This window comes from Rattus norvegicus, chromosome 2 (assembly GCF_021556685.1).
Source record: "Rattus norvegicus strain SHRSP/BbbUtx chromosome 2, alternate assembly SHRSP_T2T, whole genome shotgun sequence".
Classification (NCBI taxonomy): domain Eukaryota; kingdom Metazoa; phylum Chordata; class Mammalia; order Rodentia; family Muridae; genus Rattus; species Rattus norvegicus.
Window position 1 is genome coordinate 168,669,396 of NC_141535.1, and position 25,037 is coordinate 168,694,432.

At 37.1% G+C, this 25,037-nt stretch overlaps 1 long non-coding RNA gene across 3 annotated transcripts; it reads right to left on the reverse strand.

Annotated features, from left to right (window-relative positions):
• Positions 1 to 6,246: 6,246 nt before the first annotated feature.
• Positions 6,247 to 22,128, reverse strand: LOC134485926 (uncharacterized). 3 transcript variants are annotated; one of them, XR_015671978.1, is made up of 5 exons: positions 22,013 to 22,128; positions 21,810 to 21,893; positions 20,664 to 20,775; positions 10,041 to 10,234; positions 6,247 to 7,306 (listed from the first exon to the last, which is right to left on the reverse strand). It is a non-coding gene; the product is annotated as an uncharacterized LOC134485926 (long non-coding RNA). The 3 variants fall into 3 exon arrangements; XR_015671969.1 differs by lacking the exon at positions 6,247 to 7,306 and adding an exon at positions 8,340 to 8,608; XR_015671975.1 differs by lacking the exons at positions 6,247 to 7,306; positions 10,041 to 10,234 and adding an exon at positions 17,092 to 19,825.
• Positions 22,129 to 25,037: the final 2,909 nt, after the last annotated feature.

Below are 25,037 nucleotides of genomic sequence, written 5' to 3' on the forward strand. Positions count from 1 at the left end.
CCTCTCCTACTAAGCTGTATCCTCAGCAACACTTTAATTATCTCTTATGCAGCACAAACTTTCTTAAAGTATGTGTACATATTATCCAAATTGTATTCTGAGTTTATCATAAATATGCATTATTTTATTATAGATTTATGTTAATAAATTCATATCAGATATATCTTAATGTCTTAACCTCTCTCTATTGATTCTTCAAATGACTTAAATGTGTGATCAGCTTCAGTACCCTAGGCATGATCTACTTTTAATAACTTTATTTATGCACTGTTTTGTAAGTTCCTCTACCTCAGAGTACTCATAGACAACAACAAAAATGTTTAGTGTTTTATTTTTATGTGCTTCAAATCTTCCTGGGATAATGATGATTCTTACCTATTTAAAGTCTGGTTCTGACCAGAACCTTTATGCACTTGAAGATATGCACCTTAAGGTTCTATTCCACAGAATGATGGTAGTAGAGATGAGGCATACTGGGAAAAGTCAGGCTTACATGAAGCTAGGAAACTGGAACTCTGATGATATAATGTGTACCCTTGTATGCGTAGACAATGTAGAATCTTTGTTAACATAGGACAAAAAAAAAAGAGGTCATATAAACATACACGGCAATCACAGTAGTGACAGCTTGCCACAAGATAAGAGCCCTCAGAAGGAAATGTGCCTTGTGTTAACTTTGGGTCTGCCCATTCCCCAAAACCATGGGAAATAAGTCTCTTTAGTTTGATATATTTCATATGCCTATGGTGTTTACTCTGGGAGCATGAATGTATAAAATGTGTCTGCTTTTAATATTTCCTATCTTTATCCTTTCTTTTATATGCCTAACAAAAATAATACTAATAAATACTTTTCATTTGTCTTATTGCAACAGTAGCAAGTTTATCCTTAGATATTTGAATAAGAGCCTAAAAAACCCACTTCATAGTCAAAGCAATAGCAGTTCGCAAACAGCAGACTGGCTTGTGATTCAATTCGGTGGAGGTTGCTTACACACTTAATATTTCTTATGAATAATTTAACTTAAAAGATAAATAGGTTTGGGCAAGGAATCAATTAGGATAATGGCTTTTAGATGTTGGCAGATTTGTTATATGCAAATGCACATTTATTAAAGTTGTCTCTTCATTCAAGATGAATTTTTTTTGTAATATTAAAGAGAAAAGTCATGGTCAAGGTCACAGATTTCATTTCATGAATTTCTGCACTGACAGTGTAGTGTTTTGAATATTAAATGGTCTTGGCTACCTAACTGATCCAAAGTCAGTGTCCTCAAAACTAAGGCTACTTTTAAAGCTGGGCACATGCTGGGTCTTGTGCGTTAATCATCAACTCCAAGGAGGCCTTTGGTTGAGCTAGTTTTTCACATATTCCATGAGCTCCTGAGTATTATTCAGCTGTAGGTTGCATCTCTGTTTGACAGAGGGGATACTTTTTTCAGTGTTCATGTTTTTGTTTTGTTTGTTTTTATAGTTTATTAACTTTTCCCTATGTTTCATTTTTTTCCTTAATTTTGTTTAGACTCTTGAGCATGTATAACTCGTGGCCCATGGATAATATATGGCCAAGGATTGTTATAGATAAACTCCAACATAGTATCATAAATATATTGAAGACAGAATAAGGAACTGTAGACATGACTCAGTCACTGGAATGCTTGCTTAACATACACTTCCCTAGGTTTGAAGTCCCAAGACCAAACATATCCAGTTTGGTGTGGCTTAACTTTTAACACAACACTGTGGAAATGAAAGCAGGAGAATCATAAATTCAATTTTTTTCCTTAATTATCTTTTTATGGTAACAGCTTGATTACAGCTGAGTGCTCCTAGGTCTCTCACTCTCTGCTTATTGTCTGGGTGTGAGTGTCTGTCTTTGTTCCCATCTGCTGCAGGAGGAATGTTCTCTGACAAAGGTTGAGGAAGGCATTGGTCTGTGACTATAGAACAATGTCATTAGCAGCCATTTTATTTCTACATAATTTTAAAATACAGTAATATTTTGTTTTACCATAGGTCCCTGGACTATCTAGTCTCAGGTTCTTGGTCACCTTATCAGTGTCAAAAATGGGTTCCATAACCATATGGGCTTTCAGTTAAGCAAGCCTTGTGCCGCCCTTTCAGTATTATTATTCCTGGCAGGCAGGATACTGTTGTAAATCAATGGGATTTTATCTTGATTGGTATTTACATTTCTCCTTTAGTAGCATGACATGCAGAGTACCTTTGTGTACCAAAGACACTAGCAGGTACCAAATCCTTCCCTCAGGTCTCAGAGAACCCTGAGAAGTTGAAAAGGATATGAAAGCCATAGAGGTTAGAACATGCCAAGAAATGAGACCTTCTAAATGAATAGCATGTATCTTCATAGGAACTCACAGTCTGAGGCATCATGCACATGTCTGTACACAATGGGTCCTGAAGTCGAAAGTACAAGTGGACAACATGCTCCCATCCCTATCCCTCTCCAATGAATAACTACTTGTAAATTAAAATTTAGTTTTCTCTAAAGGAGTCTCCCTGGGGAAACAAACTACTCTTAATTGTAGGCTGCATGAATAGAAGTAGATGTCCAAAAGAAAATGAATTCAATAGCATCATTGGAAGTTTCTTGTCTCATAATGTTGTCTGGAGTTCATTATTAATATCAATGTCATTATTATTTATGTTATCTTACTTTGTATTTTTATTTTCCCTCCCTTTTTACTGTGCAGGTTCTTTACATATATATTATGGCTTTGAGTTTACTGCTTTTATGGGATTCCTGAATGTGCAAGGGGTGGGCCTCTGTGTATCTGGTTCTTGTGTTTTACTTTGGCTTTTTTCCTTCTTTTTCCCTTCTAATATGATAGATCGTTATATTGTATTATATTATATTTATTACATCCCCTTAAAAAGCCTATTTGTTTTCTACTAAGAGACAGAAAAGGGATGAATTCAGATGGGAGGTGGAAATAAGTTAAGAGAAGTAGCTAAGGGAGAAAACATAATCAGGATACATTATATGAGATAAATCCATTTTAATAAAAAGAAAGAATATCATCTGTGGATGGGAGAAATATGGGATTTTTTTCTTTGTAATTTGATTTTTCTGGTTGTTATATATGAACTTTGTAGATAATGTTGTATCACAACATCAAGATTTTGGGCACGTCTGTAAGAATATACTTAGGTAAATAAACCTCATTCTATTAGCTATTTTAAATATCTATTATTTAGTCTTGCTGGCTTAATCATCATCATTGTTATTATTGTTGTTATTATATGGGAAAGAATCTCTTAAAAATCACAAGGCAAAACCAAACAGCTTCCAAGTCCTCTCAATCTTACAATACTTAATCTGGCATCATTGTTTCATGATTAAAGCAGAGAAACAACAAAAGCTTGCAGCCTGCTGTGGAATGATAATTTTACTATATAATCAGCCAAGCTATTGTCAATACGATCACTCAAAATGACCCTCAAACCTGTCGGAAGTCACATGACTCTAAATTTAATCACCACATATTACCTCTTTTGAGTATAAATGCACAGACATTAGGGAGGCTAGTCCAATTTTATTCAACAAGTACAAATGTCTAGAGTATTGTCAAAATCTGGAGGAGATGTGAGAGAGGTACAGAGGGTCAGGAAATTGAACAAAAATATGTAACTGGAGAAATGAGGAACTGGGAAGAACCACCGGAGGGTCCCAGACACCAGGGAAACTTGAGGCTCCCAGAACCTAATGAGGATGACTTTAGCTTAAATGTACAGAGAAGGGGGAGATAGATCCTGTAGAGACCTCCACCAGCTGATAGGCATGGCCACTGGTTGAGGGATGGGGACACCCACCCATCTCAAAGTTTTTAACCCAGAAATGTTCCTGTCCAAAGGAAGAACAGGGAGAAAAAATGAAAGAAGGGCCAACCAGGGGCTGACTCACCTGAGGATCTAACAAGTCTGCAGACACCAAACCCAACACTGTTGCCATGGTCAAGGGGTACTTGTTGACAGGAACCTAGTGTGGCAGTTCCTGAGGAAGTCCGGCCAGCAACTGGCCAATGCAGATATGGATGCTTGGAACCAACAATCAGACTTAGGGAACATGGTGGAGGAGCTGGCAGGATGGGAGAAGCAGATGGGATTGCAACCCCATTGGAAGAACAACATAAGTTGGCCTGACCACCCAGTTCTCCCAGAGTCTAGACCATGAGCTAAGGAGTGTACCTGGAGGGATCCATGGCTCCAGATACATATGTAGCATAGGATAACCTTGCCTCACAGGAACTGGAGGGAGGCCTTTGGTTCCGGGGAAGGTTGATGCCCCAGCATAGGCGGATGCTGGAGCAGTGGGGTGGGAGAGTGTAGATGGGTGGGTGGGGAGTATTCACATACAGGCAAAGGGGAGGGGGAGGACAGATGTGGGATGGGCATCTGGTGGAGGGGTAACTGGAAAATAGGATATCATTGGATTGGGGGTGGTGGTGGTGGAAGGAGTAGCTAAGAAGTGGGATATCATTTGAGATGTAAATGAATGGAATGATTAATAAGAAAAATAAAAGTCAAGTTGTAACAGTGACACATTTGGACAGCCATTTGATAAACACCTTTATGACTATTACTTTGTTTAAGTCATAAATAATATTCAAATGGGTAAAGGTCAGAATGTTTGTCATTAAGGGTCAAACTGGTTCTTTATCACCATCCCAGTCAGTTGTAAAGAGTGTCATTCTTTTGCTTTGGTTCATGCTTCAAGACAATGTAGTAGGTGACAAATACTTGGCTTGACTGTAAGTAAATGAGAAGTAATGGTGACACTCGGTGATAGAATGCTTGCCTAGGACATGTCCTCAGATTGATCTCTAACAGGTAGTCAGGAGGAATTGGGTGGGGGCTGGGAGTAAGCAAAGGAGATAAGGGAGAAAAGAAAAACAAGGAAAAAGTACTAGATAGTTTCAAACATCAGTTTGATCTAAATTAACCAGTCTCTGGGCATGAAGAACTGACTTGATTAGTTTAATTGAGGGGGATGTACTACATGTTAAAGAAGGTAACATTCCCTGGACTGGAGTCATGGGCTGTAAAAAAAGGAGAAAGGGAGCTGAGAGCATACAGTCATCATTTGCTGGTACTCAACTGTGATTGCAATACAATCAATTCGAGCTACCAAGGATGGGATGTGCCTTCAGCCTGTGAACCAGAAGGAATCAACCTCTTTCTCAATCAAACTATGTAGAAAAGAAGTTATCAGATTAGCTGAGAAAGAGAGGGAGAAGGGAAAGAGAGAGAAAGGGAGAGCATGAGGGAGGAGAGAAGGAAGGATGGGAAAGGAGAAAAGGGAAGAGAGCACCTAGCACACAATCTGGGACATATATTAATTCAGAGTGTTTAACTGACTGAACATAAAATCCCTTTCATTACTGTAGCTGTGTCTAGTGCTTATCCTCCTTGGGATTTTATTTCTATTTGATCAGGATGACTAAACATTCTTAGTCTCTTTGTAGGTAAACAAGGGCATATAAACAGATGTAGGTCCTGAAATGTCAGTGTCTTTGCAACTGATAGCCAACACATGTATGAACATGGGCATTGCCCTCTCTATCCCTTCTTCTCTCCTGTGGCCATCATGTACCCAGATTTCAATAGCATTGTCATAAAACGAGACACTTTGCACCTCCGAATCACATAGTGAGCTCAACTTTTGGAAGGTTGGATCATACATACATCCATCATTTTACCAAGTTTTTCACATTGGGTCATTGTGAGTAGGACTTTGTGTTTTGGTTTCCTGTTATAATTGATATATAACACCAATCTTAATAAAGACTATTAATTTTATCCATAGAGGAAAACAATGGGCCTACATAAACCAGCTTTTAATCATTTGTTTTTCTGCTTATGATTAGTGTACATACACCATCTTAAAGGATCAAGAGAAAAGCCATCCTTCACTTGTGACAGATGTGATGGATTCAGTAGCATCTCACTGGTATGTTCAAAGGTTTTCTGTGCTTGTAAAACTACTATTAGTCTCATGGTGAGTGAATTTTTTTAAAAGGCTGGAAGATATTTCATCTTGGAGAAGTAGGCTCAGAATAAGAACAAATATAATCCAAAACAATGTAAATAATTTGTAAGGAGTAAGAAATGGTGATCCAGCCCAGGGAAATGAACATAACCCAGTTAAGCGTGCATCACCCAAAGTTTTCTTTTCTTCAGTATAATAAAAATTACCTTTTGGTTTCCAACTAAAAATAAGCTCACATTTTATCAGAGTAGTGTGAAATTTTATTTTTACAATATACTTTTCCTTGCTTTCTGAGTTCAAGGAGTAAAGTCAGAGTCTTTAATGTAAGAAATAATAGAGAAATGCTACTCTAAAGGAAAAAAAAGGTATTTTTGGTGAGTAAGAGTTCAATTACACAAAATTATTTTTAGGCTTGACCTAGAGTCTTGGCTGCAAAAATAAAATAAAATATCCCTACTCCTTTCAAAAAAGCTGTGAAGGGTGAAACGGCTAGTGAAGGTGCAGGAACACACTCCATTTGAGGGATGTGGTTTGTTTTTGTTTTATTTTTAATGGCCAAGACCTGGAAGCATAGGGCAGAAAGGAAATAGGAAGAAAGAATTTAAAAATGTGTTCCTTTGATTTAAGAGGGAATGAAGAGATCTGTTTACTCCTTGAAGAGTGAAAAGCAAGTTTACAGCTAATGGGAAACTTTCAGCATATGGTTGCAACTTTCCAGAGAATGTATTGGAACAATGTCACAAATTAGCATAAAAGTGTCTTTAAGCTATTGTGCCTCCTAGTCCAGGACTCCTTCTACCAACCCAAGATTCTGTCCTCAATATTGACAAGGGCCATTTTCTGAAAAGAACATGATACATTAAATAAGAGTTATTTTGGTGAAGAATGGCCAAATACAAAGAATACAGGTAGTAAGTAATATGGTGGGTCTGAATTTATGGTCTATTTCTATAAAATAGCAAGAAGCATCTTTTCTTCAGAATTTAGAGTCAAAGGGGAAAAATAGATGTACGTGGGACAATTACCTCATTCTAGAAGACTAATGGTATCATTTTCACATCTCTGTGTCCACTGCTATTTAGCCTGAATGCAACTCAGACTCTACTGGTCTACATTTCACTAGGGTAGTATTAATGGGAGTCACATAAGTTAACTAATAGGGCATAGAAATGATTCTAACTTTCTACTAAGGAAAGTCTAAATATATTTAAAACATGCAAATATTAGATTAGATATTAAATACTGCATGTACTGAATCTTGCTTGGCATGCCCTTGAAGTGATGGTCACATATAGACCTAAAAGAAAAAATAAAGTTTACAGAAGGTAAGATTGCTATTACCATTAAAGATAACATAGCCTGTCTGACTAATGCCATTTAAAAAAATTCTTCCAAAGCATTTATTAATTATGTTTAACATAAAAATTCAAAGACACAAAGTCAAATATAATAAAAGACATGAATGTCTAAATTTATCTATAATTTATACATGTAGAAACCCATTTATACATTTTTTAGCCATCACAGTATTTATTAGGTAAGAGGCAATGTATTTCTAAAATATGAAACACTGTCACCAGTAACACTGTCAAATATAAATTATATTCATTTTCCAACTCAAAAAATGCAAAAGCTGCAAATATTTAATAGTAGAAAACCTACCAAGCACAAATTCAGTTTGTTTGTAGGCTCCATTAAAACCCACTCTCTTGGAATAATAGATGAACTTGTCAGTCAGCCTTAGGCCACATAAATGTTTTAAAGAACTTTTTAGAAAAGATGTTTTTGGTATACTTTCAAAGATTATTTATGTTAGTTTTCATGTATGTGTACCTACATGAGTTGTATGAACCTCTGTTTCCAGAAATCTACAAAGGCCAGAAAAATTGTGTTGAATTTGGAATTACAATTGCAAGAAGTTATGAAGGTTATGTAGATGATGGGAAACTAACCCATGCTCTCTTTAAGAGCAGAAAATGCTTTTTACAGCTGAGCCATCTCTTTAACTGAAGATATTTTATATGACTAATTATAATGAAGAGGTTTATTTCCTTTGATGTATGTGAAAATTGAGCAAAGTATTTTCTAGTCACATTTTCTATGGATTTCTAGATAATTGTTCGATGGGCACCTGCAGCAGCTACTGAGCACTGAGGAAGGTATCAGTTAAGCTCACAGGACTGAACAGATCCAAGCAATACACAAGAGGCCATCTCAAGAGAGGCAGGACTTTTACAGTTGCCACATATAGAATGCGTATCCTTAAACACTTGAACATCCTGCTGACTCTCAGAACCAAACTCCAACAGCTTCTTTACTCTAAGACATCGTTTGCAATTATTTTATTCTCAGTTCACATGTATGTTTCCATCACACAGTTTGTCACTAACAGAATTGTGGTGGCAGCAAATGAAAAATAACATCAATAAGAGGTTCTTGGTATACACAAACCAAAATCAACTCAAATCAAATACAGACTGAATGGTCAGTTCCACCTGTGCTGGCATGCAGAGTGTCACAGTAGCCTTGTTTCTGGACATGTATGCACACTGTGAGTGCCGCTATGCCCCAGAGCTTCAAGGAACACTGCCTGAGATATCTGTTTATTGTAGAGAGCATTGGACATTATGCGTTAGAGTGTGTTTACTATACTTACTGATCTTATACAGAACTATAACACTTTAATAAGGGAAACAAAGACTTTTAACATTTTCTTACCATCGCTCTTGAACATGCAAACATCAAGTTAATATGTCACTGGATTTGTGTTTAGTACAATATTTGATCATAACATTTTCTTGTTTAGTTGAGTTTTATAAAACATTATTCATTGAGTTTTAGTCTGGGATTAGAACAGATTTCTAACAATGTCTAAATTAGTCTTAAGCATCCTTCTGCTGCTGTGTACTTTATAGTTATTCAAAGTGAAATTGTAAGTGTAAATGACTATAAAATTCAAATGTAGATCAACTGGAAAGTTGATATCCTATGCCTTGCAAAAGCAAATATTTACCCAACATTAAATTCTTCATGGAAAATAAACTAGCACATCTATCTCAGTATAAAAATTTGCTTTAGTCTTTAATTATATAAAATTACATATAAATACAATGATTTTATATGTAAGTAAAAAAACCATAAAGTTGTTTTTAAATAAACCTTTGGTTTATCAGTAAGTCTTTGGCTTGTATATCTATTTTAGTTTTCTATGAACCCGCAGCTAAATAAAATCACAGAGAGAACAAAGCAGAAAAGATTTAAGAAACCTTTATATAGGCTACCTGTGGACCACAAATATTAATCCTCAGATATATATGCTTTCCTATTCCTAGTAGTGACCACTATTATTGCCTTTTCCAATAATTAGAAACACATATATAGACAATTATAGGTTAAATTTTTATTAATGGATTCATAGCAACAGCATAAAATATATTATCTGTCAGAGTTATATAGGACTATTAATGCATACATTATACAACTCGGCCTTGAAATGTGGACTCCTTGACAGTTAAGTCTTTAGTAACTGGTGAATTTTTGGATGGTCTTATAATCTCAAGTCCTAAGGTAACATAAATGAAACTTTTAATAGGTTGTCACTTTTCATTTGTTTCCCAAGAAAATGGATTAAATTCATTTGATACATGCACTCATCTCAGTTGAGATGCATATTCTTTCCAAGAAGTTGCTTGCTTTTTACAGTTCACTGTAATAGTATATGTTGTCAAACAAATACTTCAACAGTATCCTCTGAATAATTTCTAGTTGCACTTTTAGAATGCATATATTATTTGTATAAAACTTGTATGATTTCAGGAATGTTTAAGAAGTCATAATATCTTGTTCTAACTGTTACACTAATGCCTCTGCTGTAAATCCATATCAAGGTAAGTGGAGCTGGACAGAAACTCTCAAGCCTTTCTTGCCTTCACCAAAAACACCATTACCCCTCACCCCTTAAACTGGTCTACAGAGAAGGAAAATGGAAGACTCTAAACAGAACATTTCCCTTCTTGCTTTGCAATACTGACATTTTGTCTATGTCCATTCCATCCTTGATTCCAATCTTGCATAATCCCTCCTTTAGCAAGACATTACCCCAGGAACTCTCTTTCACTTTGGTGATGACATAGTGTACCAGAGGTATACTCTCCAGGGTGGTTCTCCCAACAGCTCACAGCAAGTTCGTCACCCACCAAGGTTCCTCCAATCTCATATCCTCAGACTGCAAACAAGAGAGACTGTTATTCTAGGTCAAAAGAATAGTCAGCTCAGGTTTTCTATGCTCTTTCATCTCTCTACACAAGAGTGCTGAGAATTCATGAACCAATGTCCACTTTTACAAAAGGCAAAACAATGAGGGGACTTGAAATTATTAAACTTACCAAGTGTTGCAAAAGTCTTCTTGAGGAGAACTTAGACCTCAAAGTAGAAAGTGATTACCAGTGTACCATAATATCTGAATAAGAGAAGGGGCACAAGGAACTTGGGATTTAATTAGCTGATTGTGGTAGGCACCTGAAATTTTTTTGAGATATATTAAATGTTTGTTCATCAAAGAATGGATTTACTTTTTTCCATGGACAGGTCAGTTCCTGGGACTCGGCATATCCTTCTGGAGGTAATATCTGTACTTTTTCTCCAGCAAATTGCCTTATAACCATACCATTAATTATTCATAGATTCTATAAATAATGCCAGTGTTGGGCCTCTTCCAAAGACATTGGCAAGGTCAATAAAGTTAAATAGTAAATGTGCACATCAATACAGCAGTTATTTGATTCTCTGCTTTGACATGGCATTTCATTTATGGATGCAGACTGAAATTACCTATAAAGGTCTGTAAGAGAATGACATTAAGGTTAAAGATAGTAAAAGGAGTTTAAGTATTTATCATGGAGTTGCTATTTTTCCCAAAAGCATCTACAGTGACATTAAGATTTAAAATGGCAAGTGGGGCAGATTTTATAATGCAAACAAAGCATAATCTCCTTTAGAACATGTACAACATATGTGTTTTGTTCATCTTATCTATTTTCTAAATATCATTTAGGAATGACAGATAGTGGGCGATTTATTTGGAAAGAAGAGGAGAAAATCTTGGTGTGTGTCATGACATCATTCTATAAAGGTGGTGAGGCAGCTGGGACATCCTCATCCATCCTATTATAGTGAATAACTTGAGGTTATTTCCCAAGGGTAACATTTTTAAGGTGAACCTTCATTAACTGAAGTTCTGATTTGTACCTATAGCAACTTTCACTGAACAACTCAGATCTCATTGTGTATCACATTCCCTATTCAGCTTCACAATATACTCAAAACATAAAGTATCAAATTATGGGATTTAACCTTCACTGGGTCCTCGCAGTGAATCTTTACCAATGCTAGAAAAATAGTAGTCACAACCACTCTTCATTCATCACTTCCTGGCTTTATGTTAGTAACTATTCCTAGTTTACTAAATCATTGTTCTCAAAAACATCTTTGAAGAGAACAAGATCCCTCCACCCATGCGTGGATTTATCCATCCATCCATCCCTCCATCCATCCATCCATCCATCCATCCATCCATCCATCCATCCCTCCATCCATTCATCCATCCATCCATCCATCCATCTATCCATCCATCCATTCATCCATCCATCCATCCATTCAGCCATCCTTCTATCCATCCATCCATCCATTCATCCATCCATCCATCCATTCATCCATCCATCCATTCAGCCATCCTTCTATCCTTCCATCCAACCATCCATTCCTTTTTGCAGGGCTTCACACGGAACCTGGAGCTGGTGAATGCTAGACCCCAAAAGACGTGTACGCTATGTACTCACTTATAAGTGCATATCAGCCATAAAGTACAGAAGATTCATGGTATAATTCAGAGACCCCAAAAAGCTAAATAACAAGGAGGCTCAAGGATACTTGAATCTCACTGAGAATGGAAAATAAAATTGTCTTCAGAGTTGAACTGTAGGAGGGATCTGCATGGGACAGGGGGTGGGGATTAGAAGAGCAGGGAGACCAAATGTAGGGAGAACTGGGGAGAGAGGACTGGGAGAATGAACAAAATCAGCAAGAGTAGGAGGGTGGCGGTCATCTCTAAGATGTGGAAAATACCTGGGATGAGGGAGGTTCCAGGAAGTCTGTAAGGGTAACTCTAGCTGAGACTTCTAGTACCAGAGGATATGCAACCTGAAGTGGCCACCTCCTGTAGCCAGGAAAGGCTACCAGTGGAAGGATAAGGACACCAAACTACCCACAAGACCTTTAACTCAAAACTTTCCTACCTAGAAGAAGTGCAGAGATAAAGATGCCATTGAGTGAGAGAATAGCCAACCAATAAGCGGCTCGATTTGAGATCCATCTCAAGGGCAAGAATCAACTCCTGACACAATTAATGACATTCTGTTAGGTCTGCAAATAGGAACCTAGCATAATTGTCCTCTGTGAGACTCCACCCACAATCTGATGAAAACAGATTCAGAGACCCACTGCTAGATATTAGATGGAGCTCAGGAAATCTTGTGGAAGAATTGGAGAAGGATTGAGGAACCCAGGGGAGGGGTAAGGATGAGGAATAGGGGATCCACAAGAAGACTAGCAGAGCCAATTAACCTGAATCTTTGGGGGCTCCCAGAGACTGAACCACCAACCAAAGAACATATAAGGTCTGGACCTAGGACCCCTGTATATGTAGCTTGTTCTTCATGGAGGTCTCCTAATGACTGATGCATGGCTTACCCTGACTCTGCTGCGTGCCTTTGGATTCTGTCCGTCTAACTGGGCTGTCTTAGCTGGCCTCAGCCAGAGGGGATGTACATAGTCCTGCACTGACTTGGGGTGTCAGAGTGGGTTGATATGCAGGGGAGACCTCACCCTTCTCAGAGATAAAGGGGAGGGAGGTATGAGGAAGGAACAGTGTGAGGGGAAGACTGGGCAGAGAGGGAGCTGCAATTGAGATATAAAGTGAATAAATAAATTAAGGCAAACCTCAACAACCGAAAAAGAGTTCTACCATTGCACGCTATCTCCAGCCTCTGTACTTACATTTTAAATTAGAAAACTTTGAAACTCTTTGAAACAAACATTGCAAATACCTTCCAGTGCTTAAATGTTAATGATAAAAAGAGTAAACATATAGAAGCAGTTTGGTTTATACACCACATGTTGTATGTGTTTTGCTTAATATGTTTTGATTGTCTTCTGTTTGCCTCTAGATGATGCACCAGAAAAAGACCATCACACACTCCATAACAGCCTTGTTTAATTGTTTCCTAACAGAACATGACAGATGTGAAGGACTCATGTCTGTCATATTGCCAAGTATTTAACACCTCTATCTATTTTTGCCATCAATTGTCTACATTATATCCTGACTTCCATAATTCTGTCCACCAAAATACAGCCAACTATATTAAAGACGTGTGCTGTACTTGGAGTTAGATAATTTAAAGCTCAGTGGATGTGTCACACCACTATTCTAGAACTCAGGAGTTTCAGGCCAGCAGGTCTAGACAACAAGACACCATCTCAAAGAGCCAGGGAAGAAAGACAAGTAAATGTAATTTTATTAATTAGATAATTTAAGTCGATGAAACATTGTTCCCCAAGTCTCTCTTCATCAGCATGGCGTCTTCCTGTGTGACAAGTTTTGTTTCTTAAACACCTAATTCCTTCACCTCTTTAATGAGCCGGTGCCTCAGCCTTGTCACCTCAGTGGAAATAAATTTTCCAAAGGGATAATCCTACTCTTGGAGACTAAGGACACTTTTTATTCATCTACTTGCCCAGCTGTCTCCTACCACTTCACTCCCACTAAACTCCATTTCCTGTGTGAGGAAACTGTCCATCCTCTACTGAACTGCTGTGGGCCAGAGAGTAGGCTGCCCTGAGTCATCCAGAAATTTCCAGCTTGGTTACTCCATTTAACTGTTTTGAAACTTCAGCCTTATGAATCACTCGCTTTCCCTCTTCAGAGGCTCCTTCAGATCAGTGCTCTAACAAAGGTCCACTTTGTTTTCCCAAGCACAGGAGCAGGCCATTTGTACCTAAGTAGGAGGAATTGTTTGCCTCCATATGGATCAAAAGTGATCTTTGACACCATGGGAGATGTACTAACATCACAAAGACAGACTGTCATGGTATGTGGTGGACAAAGCTCTCAGATCTTTCCAGGAGAATGGCCGATTTTACATGATCTCTCTAAAGCCCTCCAGTTTATGTGAGTCTTTTCATAAGGCAGAAAATTCATGACACTTGTGTTTTAAATATAAGGTGCAGTTTAAATTTTGTTACACATAGCTCTTTAGGTTTCCATGAGTTACAGAAAACAGTTAAAGACATATGAGAAACTAAATAGAGAATGTATTAAAGTCTACTTATGTCTAGCAAATTCTTATGAGTCTGTTTTTAATTCCCTACATTATTTTTTCTCAGAAATGTTTAGCCATTTTCCAAGCTCCAGTGTCTAGTTGGACAGGTAAGTAAACACTTTAGTGCTCCATATGGAGGCATTGCTACCCAGTCATAGAGCAAAGCTGTCTTATCAGTGCTCCTAAATTACATGGAATTATTAATAGGAAAGAAAATAATGGAACACCAGAGCAAGTTAACTTTGTGCTTAATATTTTAAATTAATCACCCCAATCCAGTAATGTGAAATGATGAAAAATGCCCATAAAGTAAGTTTTGCCATATTTATTAAGCAAATATACCTATTCTTGTACATGCTTTACTCATTTTCAAAAGGTATCTTTGACCTGTCAGTCTGATAGTGAATTAACATGTTTGTGGTGAATATTTAGGAGTAGGTTCTTGGCCACTGATTAGGAAATGTACTAATTTTTTACCTCCATTATTTCATTAAACAAATCCATGCCTTTTCCCAAAAAATGCCTATTTTAATATAACCATTTTGATTCTGGAATCATGTCTTTGATTTTTTTAATGAAAACCATAAGCAAAAGATAGATCTCCATTAAAAAGAATTTACCAGTTGTGAATTTCCAGTCTTCATAATTAAGCAGGAGGATGTTATTATCTTCTACACTGACCATGGTCTGAGTACTAATACTGTCACATGGGAATATGGCAATCTACTTCCAGGTCTTGGAGAAAACTCATGTTCTCTGGACTCCGATTAAAACAGAAACACAGTAGCCTGCACATCCATAATCATAGCTTCACTGTTACCTCACTTCTCTCCTGGACTCATTCATTCCTTGCAATCCCTTACAGTCACATATGCTCTGGTCTTAAAGCATTTGTGCCCTCATTTTCTCTTTCCGTTTTCTCTAAGTTTTTATGCCCTTTAAGAATTTGCTTAAATATTAATATTTACTACACTGGCCTTGAACTTCTGAACCCAAACTATCTCTGGCCTTCACTTTTTAAAGCCAATGGAGCTGTAAACTCCTCTTAAATTGCACAGATTACCACCCTTTCAATGAACAAAACCAATGTATCATATTTCAGCTTGTAGTCCATTGAAATTCCAATTTCTTCAAATACAACACAATCTGATTTTGTCTGATTTTCATGGTATTTAATGCCTTTGATATAGTTTATTTACATATTCAATTTATTGGCTGGTGTCTATATACTTATGGAAAATAAACAGCACAAAAGTAAAACTATTTGCTGTTCCCAAATACCTATACCTACAATGACGGTTAGATTACATATGCAGTCAGCGTGCGTGTGTGTGTGTGTGTGTGTGTGTGTGTGTGTGTGTGTGTGTGTGTTCTTATTGTTGATCTTGTTCTTGCTCTTGTTCTTGTTGGGAAAGAATGGCATGAGTAGAGTTGTTTAGACATAGAGATGCAGCTCCCAGGTAGAGTCAAGTAAGGACTGGTGACAGGTGCAAGTAGGGGCTGGAATGCTGCCCTTGAGAAGAAAATGTTTTTCTTACTTGGCCTTAAACTATGTTCTGCTGTGTCCTGTTTCTGTGGAAGCGGTTCTCACACTCTCTTGATAACGGTGAGTATACTTTGATAATAAGAAGAGGGGTTACTTGTTATGTGAATATTTTGAGGAGAAACCTTTGTTTAGTCGTATTTCTTTATTTAGTCTTGCTTCAGTTGTTCCTGGTATCGTGGGAATAATGATCTTATGGTATCTTGCCAAGATGGAAATTGAAGTAATGCATATTCATATCTATATAAGGATTGATAAAGCTTGTAACTGCATGCGGTTGCTTCTGCCTTTGCTCTACATCCCGTGTGTCCTGGTGCTTTGCAACCATACCCAGGGCCCCCAAAGCTCTAGACGTTGACAGACAGTAATGATGAGGGTGCTGTTGGTGACAATGACAGTCTTTATCCTGTATTTTAACCAGGTTACAAACAGACATATCTTAGAAATAGAAACTTACCAAGCAAAAAACTAATTTGTTTGTAAGATTTCATAAAATAGTCTCTAGGGTTAATAAAAGCACAAGTATATCATTTCTGGGAATACCTATATTTAAAAGTCTTGATTTTTTCTAGAGATTATTTATAATAATAATTGAATTCCAGAATTTTGTTTTAAATACAAAGAAAGAACTTCATTTTCTCGAACCATATTTTGCGTTGATGTTAAAGTGAATTATTTGGAAGTACACCTACAGCTGCTAACTGGGCAGTAAAATAACTTTCTCATATTTTTAACACTGCAAAAATCAATCCAACCAACATGTAAGAGTATAGTTCCTTAGGTTAAGGTAAAATATTAGGTTTTCAGATAAAGAATAAATATCCATAAATGCATAAATGTCCAAATCTAGGATTAATTTCACGTTAAAAAACCTAAAACTGTAAGTAGATATTTTATAAAGTGTTCCATTAGTGCTAGTTTTTCACAATATAATCTGTTCCTTGGGATTTCTTTTAGTAGTAAAGTCAGATCATCACTATTGTTAAGATTTAAAAATAGAGGAAAATAGACACATATGTAACAGCCAGAGCGGTGCAATATTACAGACATGACTATTTGTTGTTTGTTGTTGTTCAGTCTTAAAAATTGATCCATGACCTTGCAGCAGCTGTAAGAGTAATAGGCTTTTTTATTACTTCTTCAAATTATAAATATACAAGCAACAATAAAAATTATTTATTTATAACTCATATTGATAATCCATTAAACCCTCACCCTGAACACTGATACATAGCTTCCCTGCTCTTCACTTCACCAACCTGAAACCTGAGCTGGAGAAATTAAGTAACTTGTTTCAAACTACACAGATATAAATGTCATTAAATTAACCCTTAAATCTAGAGCCATAATACTTCATGTTCCATGCCCTTAGGTGGTTTCTATTAATTACTTTTCCTTTACTGCAAGTTCCCGAATTAATCTACCCATTTTAAGAAAAAAAAAGGGTTGATTTCAACACATTGTCTCATAGGTTTCAATTCATAACCTGCTGGCTTCCTTGCTTTGAGGGCAGAACAAGACATGAATGGCAGTGCGAACCACACAATGTAGAAGAATATAGGATGATGAGAATATGATTCTCAGAGAGCTAAGCCTACCATGCCTACTGCCGCCTAAAGTTCTCCCACAGAAATCACATGTTAATATTTTGACCCATTGTAATGGAATCAAGCCTTTCAGACTATGGGGGCACTTAAAATCCAAACTATAGAAATATACTAAAATTCCTACATATTATAACATGGAGGACTTAATTTCATGCTTGTAAATATGTAATCTATAAAGGAAACATTTATTTTGTATAATCTATAGCATGGCACTTGGGCATTAGCCAATCTACTTTATTTGGGAGATTCTGTTATCCTGGTTCTTGAAATCAAGGAATCCCTTTTTCTTATCTAAAATTTATAGATTAATTTTCAAAAGTTTACTACCGCATGTTTGACTCGTGTTGCCAGAGCCTGGGCTCTAACATAGCTTCCTCTGTGTACTTCATTTTAACTAGTGCTGCTGATGCCCCCTTGAATGCCAGTTCTACTGTTCTACTACCTGTCGAAAATTTTTGTACACGATATTCCTTGTCCGTATTTTCATTTCTAATCTACTATTCTCCCCTAACTAAATGCATCCATCCTACTGCTCACTGGCTAATTCCTAGTTTCCTGACTACTTCATACATCTTAGGATGACCACACAAAGCATTATTCTAAATTACTACCATGAATGAGAGAGAACATGCACCATTTGTAATTGACAGCATGGGAGATTTTACTAATATAATTTTTTCCAGTTCCATTCACTTACTTGCAAAATTTTCATTCCTTACAGGTGAGTAATATTTTACCGTGTGTGTCTGCCACATTTTCGTTATCATCAGGGGTGGGTATCTAGGCTGGTTTCATTTCTTAGCAATTGTATGTGTTTTCCTCTTAGCACTGCTTTCATTGTGACCCATAAGTTTGGGTATGTTGCGCCTTCATTTTCATTCAATTCTAAAACATCTTTCTTTCTTTATTTCTTCTTTGATCAAGTTATCACTGAATAGAGTGTTCTTCAGCTTCCATGTATATGTGGGCTTTCTGTTTCAAGTGTTCATCAGAAATTACTTTGGAGGAATTTTCTATTTTTAAATTAGGTTTAAATTAGTCCATTTTAAATTAGGTTGTTTAATTTCCTAATGCTTACTTTTATTGTCTGTTTTAGAAACTGATCATTTCCTCTGTGAATCTATACTCAGAAATATTTTCTCCCGTTCCATCATCTGCCACTTCACACAACTGAGACGCTTTACTTTCAAGTCACCCTGTCTATCGGTTTCTTCTTCTGCCATGGTCCTCTCTGAACGTCCTTGAATTTGCTTGTAAGTTCCAATGTACTCCACATTTGCCCTTTAGCAGTTTTGGTATATTGTGCCTTACATTCAATCCCTTAATCCATGAATTGTTGAGTTTGTGAACAGGGAGAGAGAAGCATATAGCTTCATTTTTTAATGTTGAAATTCATGTTTGCTAGTATCATTTGCTGATGTTGTTGTGCACTTCTGTGTGCATTCCTGTCATCTTTGTAAAGATGATGTAATGGAACTTGCATAGACATAATTTTCACTGCACCGATTTATTGTACCAGAAAAATGCTGTTTTTTAAATAATCATCATTATTGTTACTATAGTTATTATTACTATGATTTTATAGTATAGTTTCAAATTAAGTACTATGACATCTCAGCAATCTATAATTCCTTTTTGCAGGATTTCTTTAGATATTCTTGCTTGTTTGTACATCCATATAAAAATTGAGATTTCTATTTTATATGTTTGTGAAGACTGCCCCTCATATTGTGATTAGTATTGCACTGAATCTCTTAATTCTATCTAGTAAGATATACTTCCTCATAAGATTAATTCTACTAGCTCATAAGCACAGGATGTAGTTCCTTCTAGAAGTATATGTAGTAACTATTTTTCCTGTTAATTTGTAGAAATTTTTTCAGCTCGAATAGGTTTTCTTGTAATTTATGTAAATGTTGACACCATTTGCAAACAAGCATACCTTGAACACTTCTTTTCCTACTTATGTTCCTTTTACTATCTTCTCTCATCTTCCTGATCTAGCTAAGACTTCACAAACTATATTTAATAGGGTGAGATAGAAGGGATAACCTGCCCTGTTCCCGACCTTAGTGGAGACTTTTTGAGCCTTTCTTCATTTAAAGTACGGCATGGAATTTAGGCAGTAAAAATGAACTATTTGGCACGCAGCATTTGGAGTTCCAACTTTTAAAAATATCACTTGCTTTCAAGTCAAGCGAGTCTTGAAATCTGACAGAACCAGAGTCCCCGGCTTCAGGGGAGGAGAACAGCAGTAGCAAGAACAGAAGTATTCTCCAGGCTGCGAACTGAACAAGCAAAGAATGAAACAAGCATAAGTGCAACGGTTTATCTGTTGTAGTTATTTCACATAAGAACATTTTTCAACAACATATGTATATTATGAGGAGCAAGTAGAAAAATTGGAAAAGAGGGCGTGTATAAATACTTAAGTAGATGGAGGACATCATTGCGAAGTTGAGGACACACCCTTGTGAAGATCATGCACTGGAGCTTGCATGGACTTACCTTTCAGTCCACTGATTTACTGTAGCAGAAAAATGATGTCTCTAAATCATCGTCATCATGGTTGCTACTACTATTGTTTTTACTATTGCTTTGTAGTATAGTATACATTATAAATTTGAAACTAGTATGGTGGTATCTCGGCAATATGTAATTCTTTTTTTTTTTTTTTGGTTAGAGATTGCTTTAAATATTCCTTGTTGTTTGTACCCCCATATAAAAGTTTAGGTTTCTATTTTTGTATGTTTGTGAAGACTGCCTTCATATTGTGATTGGCATTGCATTGAATTGCAGTATGCAGGAAACATTTCAGTGTTTCTGTATGCTGCACCCTTTCCCTGCCACCTCAGGAGCACTCTAGCCATAAGTTCGCCCCCCCCCACACACACACACACATTTCAGTTCATCATTAAAAATCCAAAAATAATGATTCTCCCACATGTTCAAGGTAGGAAATGGAAACAAGACCATTAATCCTGGCTGATATACATATATCATCAGGACAGGACATATACCTGATGAGCAAGGGACTAAAGTCCCTGAGAGCATGCACACACAAGTTCTCAGGTTTGATGTAAAGTAAGAAAAAGAAATCACAAACTTAGGTGAAGATCTTTTTACCTTGTTTAAACGTTTCTTGTCAACAAGGGCTTATGTCTCCAGTTTCAACGGTCATTCCCCATGGCAACATCTTGAGTTTCATCAACAATAACTTTTTCCAGTCTCTTCATACCTAGCAAAATTCTACCATTGGTTTGTTGAATCCATATGAATTGTGTTTTCAATTATGACCTTAGTCAATCTACCAAGAAGGCAATTTAATGTGTTGCTTCATTTCCCAATTATTTAGTGTAATTCCTCTTACAATTTTAATTCTGGCTCTCTAAACAGTGAACATCTTCAGGTAGTATTGGTGATAAGACCTCAATTATCTTGACCTCCATCCTTCAAATAGTGCAACCTAGACCTATGATTTTATATAGGCACACCTCTAGTTCCAACCATTATTTTTAATATAGGCACACCTCAGGACATCTGAAGAAAAAAAAAACATCTTTTAGAAAATCCAGTCATTGGTCTGTTAATACCACTATTTAAAATTTTCTTGCTTTTAAGATTCATTCTGATTTCTTAGCATGTCCAAATATGCTATAAAATTCCATCTTGCAAGAAGACAATACTGTCCTATTTTTTTAAATGTGCATCCCTTATAAAATTCAAAGTATATTTTTACTGTAAAAATATACCATTAGAAATTCTTGTCTTATGATGTTAGATGGTTTCTGCTTTGGGAACCATAACAGAGAACAGAGAGCAGAGTTATGAGATCCATCCATTTGCTTTTAGTGTCTTGAAAGGTCAGTGTTTCCTTTTTGTACATTTCTTAGGGAACTTAACTACCGTACTCAGAGGATCCTTACTTCCTATTAGAGTAACTGCTGTACTACCGAGCACCGTAAGGATCTATTGGCAGTGGATTAGTGTGCATGGCATAGGAAGAGTTTTGTTTTTATGCTTTCCTTTAACAAGGCTTGAGACTAAAGTAGAAGCCCGTGTTTCTAGAAGAAAACTATTAGCACTGATTGTTTAATGTGGTTGGGAACAAACAATAGACGGGCTAGGAACAGTCCTACATGTCCTCTCAGGTGGACAGAACTTGTGCTGTCCGTCAAGCCCAATACCATCAGCCCTCTTATGAAGATGAAGGGTAGCAAAAGGGAAGCTAGGAAACTAGGATGCTTCTGAAAAATATGCTGATTTGCTTACAATGCAGTAATGGTCCCTGGCGATAATGTCCATTTTTGATTGGTTTATCTCATATGTTAAGTTTCTCTCAAGGTCCTGCCAGACCTGCAATGATAAAGTAGCCCATTTCAAATATTCCTTTTGCCCAGGAACATCATCATCATCATCACACACACAGATGTAGCCGCTTCTAGATAAACAACTGAAAAATCATTGATTCTTACTGTGGAGTTGTAGAGGGCCACAATAACATTCGCCACCACTACGCTGTCTTTCACTGCGCCCCACGTGGTAGGCCAGGATAGACTCCGCCATTCGCCGCGCCAGCCGGCCCCCTTTCAGGAAGTTAACTGTGCGCATGTGCAAGAGTGCCTTCGTGCCAGGTCTTTGCCCACTCCGGGGCGTGCCTATTGAGATCATGGGTAACAACCAATCAGGTGTGGGTGCGCTGCACTAGGGTTTTATAAGCGCACCATGTTGGCGCGGTGTGGCTTTTCCTCTTCTAAGATTAATAAAGTGGTCACAGTAAGGATTTCTAAATGTCCGCGTGCTTCTTGCCGGCGAAAAGTCGCGCGTGGGACATGGAGTCACCCACTTTCACAGAGTAGAGTACGTGATTACCACTAGTGCTGACAGAACAAGAGAACTGATAATAGAGGAAGGCAAATGCAAACATTCAAAAATGGCGGAAACCTTCCCGAAAAGGATCCAGAGCCTTTCAGAGATAAGCAAGTTTGACAAACAGGTGACCCTGTGTGACTGCAGTTTGTCAGAAGGTGCTAGCCTTGAGACCTGCCCTCAGCCAGTCCTCTTCTCCTTCCACTCTCCTCTCCCAGCCAGGTAGGACAATAGCCTATCATTCCTGACCCCAGACATCCATGGATATAAAGGTTAAAACGGAGTGTTTGTCTGATGGTTGTCATATAAATGTATTTATCTTTTGCAATCTTCAAAATAAAAATAGATAAAGTGTGAAGTCTGGATTTCTGAGCACATAGAAGTGCTATTTTAAAGACAATTTTCACAACTATATTTATGGGTAGCTTTCAAATATCCTCCACTAATGAAGAAGTGTCTTCATAGTTGCTTTTGCAAAATAGACAAGTAACATAGTATTCTTAGACACAATTTTCCTTGAAATATCTCCATCACTGATAAAAGTATCCAAATCAAGAAATAGAATGCAAATTATCTTAACAGAATAAAAGATGAGTCAATTTATCATTATTACAATTAAGTACTGCATCTTTATAACTTTCTCTTAAAGAGTTTCAATTATTTTTAAGAAAAACTATTTAAATAAATTCGATATATTGATTAATAATATTCACTTAAAGTTGAAAGTAAAGGAGCAGATATGTAGACAAGTGATAGTTCACTTACCTCTGAGGTGGGGGAGGGATTTGAAAAGAACTGAAAGAAACAACAGTAACAAACAGGGCACACTCCCATGGCTCAGGAAGCAGAGACAGAGGAATCACAGGTTTGAGGCCAGCCTGTGCTACACAGTGACAGCCTCTTAAAATTTCATAATTAAAATTTTAAACTAAGTTGGTCTGACTGACCTGTTCAACCCTGTCTGGCCTCAGTGGGAGGGGATGAGCCCAGTCCTGCAGTGACTTGATACGCCAGGGTGGGTGGGTTAGCAGCCAGTGGGGTTCTCAGCCTTCTCAGAGGAGAAGGGGACGAGTCTGTGTGAGGAGTGGGGATTGGGAGGAAAAACAAACAAACAAGCAAACAAACAAACAAACAAATGGTGAAAACTCTGAAGTTTGTGAATATTCTTCTCGCAGCTCAAAGGGTTAATTGGATACTATTGAAGTATCTGGCCTCCAGTAGTGTTCTTTCACTTGTCATTAAATAGATGTTAGGCTGCTCATAAAATAGTGGAAGTCAAATCATTAACACTGGGCTGTGTGGCATAGGCCAAATTATACTACAGAAGATGGTTATTACTGTAAGCCATGCTATTACTGTAAGTGTTGTATCATGAAAGTACACTGTGGAAAAGTCTGTGCGCTGTATTTCTAATGTGTGCATACAGTACTCATAATAGTCAGTCCCAGTCATTTTAATTCTAAGTCACAGATTTTAAAAGAAAAAAAATCTTAAAATAAAGACTGTTTCTCAAAATGGGTAAATCATTTTTGTTTCACAGGCTAAGAAAATATACAAACCTGCTGATGAAACCTATACATTTTCTCTACACAATTCTGGACAGAACTGGAATAGAGCAAGGATGGAAACCATCTTCTATTCATATTCTAAATGCAGATATGTACTTAGGGCGGATTGAGTTAAGTATCAGACATTCTCAAAGCCACGCCAGGAAAGAATAATACGGTAGAGCTAGGATAATAAACATGTTAGCTAAATTATGGTCCAAACGTGGGATTTCCACAAACAATCAATTATCCCTCATCTGGCACCTCTAATATGGTACCTTTTGTTTTAACATAAATCAGAGGTCCCACTTTAGTTGTAAATTTTAAAGGTGCAGAATTCGTCCTGCCATGACACAACACTTTGTCCTGTTTTTTATCTACCTTTTTTTTTTTTATTTTGTTGTTGTTGTTATATGGCTGCAACAGTGTTTGCAGAATCATTTGCTTAGGAGCAGCAGAACTGTAAAAGGCAACATTCGATTCTTCTATTATTATTTTCTTTTGCTTTTGCTTTTTTTTAACCACTGGATTTGGCTTTCTGGATGTTTTTTGAGGCTGTGTAGTAACAGCAGAGTCTACCTAATTTTGGCAATGGATCTAAAACAAGGAAAGCTAGATATTTGCTAAGAAATGGTCTGTTCACTAGATTTATTTTCTAGTTTTAGGATTTAGTTAGTTAGTTTTGTTTTGATAAATGTGAGTTTTCCTGCCTGGAAGAAAGTGTGCATAATGGTGTAGAAATGCCGAGAAAATGGCAGCAGATCCCCTGAACGAGAATTTCAGGCAGTTATGAGCTGCTCGTGTGAGGGCTGAGCTGGTCCTGGCTTCCCTGCAGAAACTTCGCTTAGCTGCTAAACCATGTCTTCAACTCCTTCAGTGGAGCCTTGGCACTAACTTTCTGATACTATATCTTCAATTTCACACAATTTACTCAAAATCTTCTAAGTTTTAATTAATATATAAGCTTACCACCAAGAAAAACAGGATTGGACATTATGTTAAGGAAGCCTAGCAGCAAATATAGAGTGCAGCGAAACAATTATTCCAATATAGAAAAACTTGCTGACTCCATTGTTTCCACAGT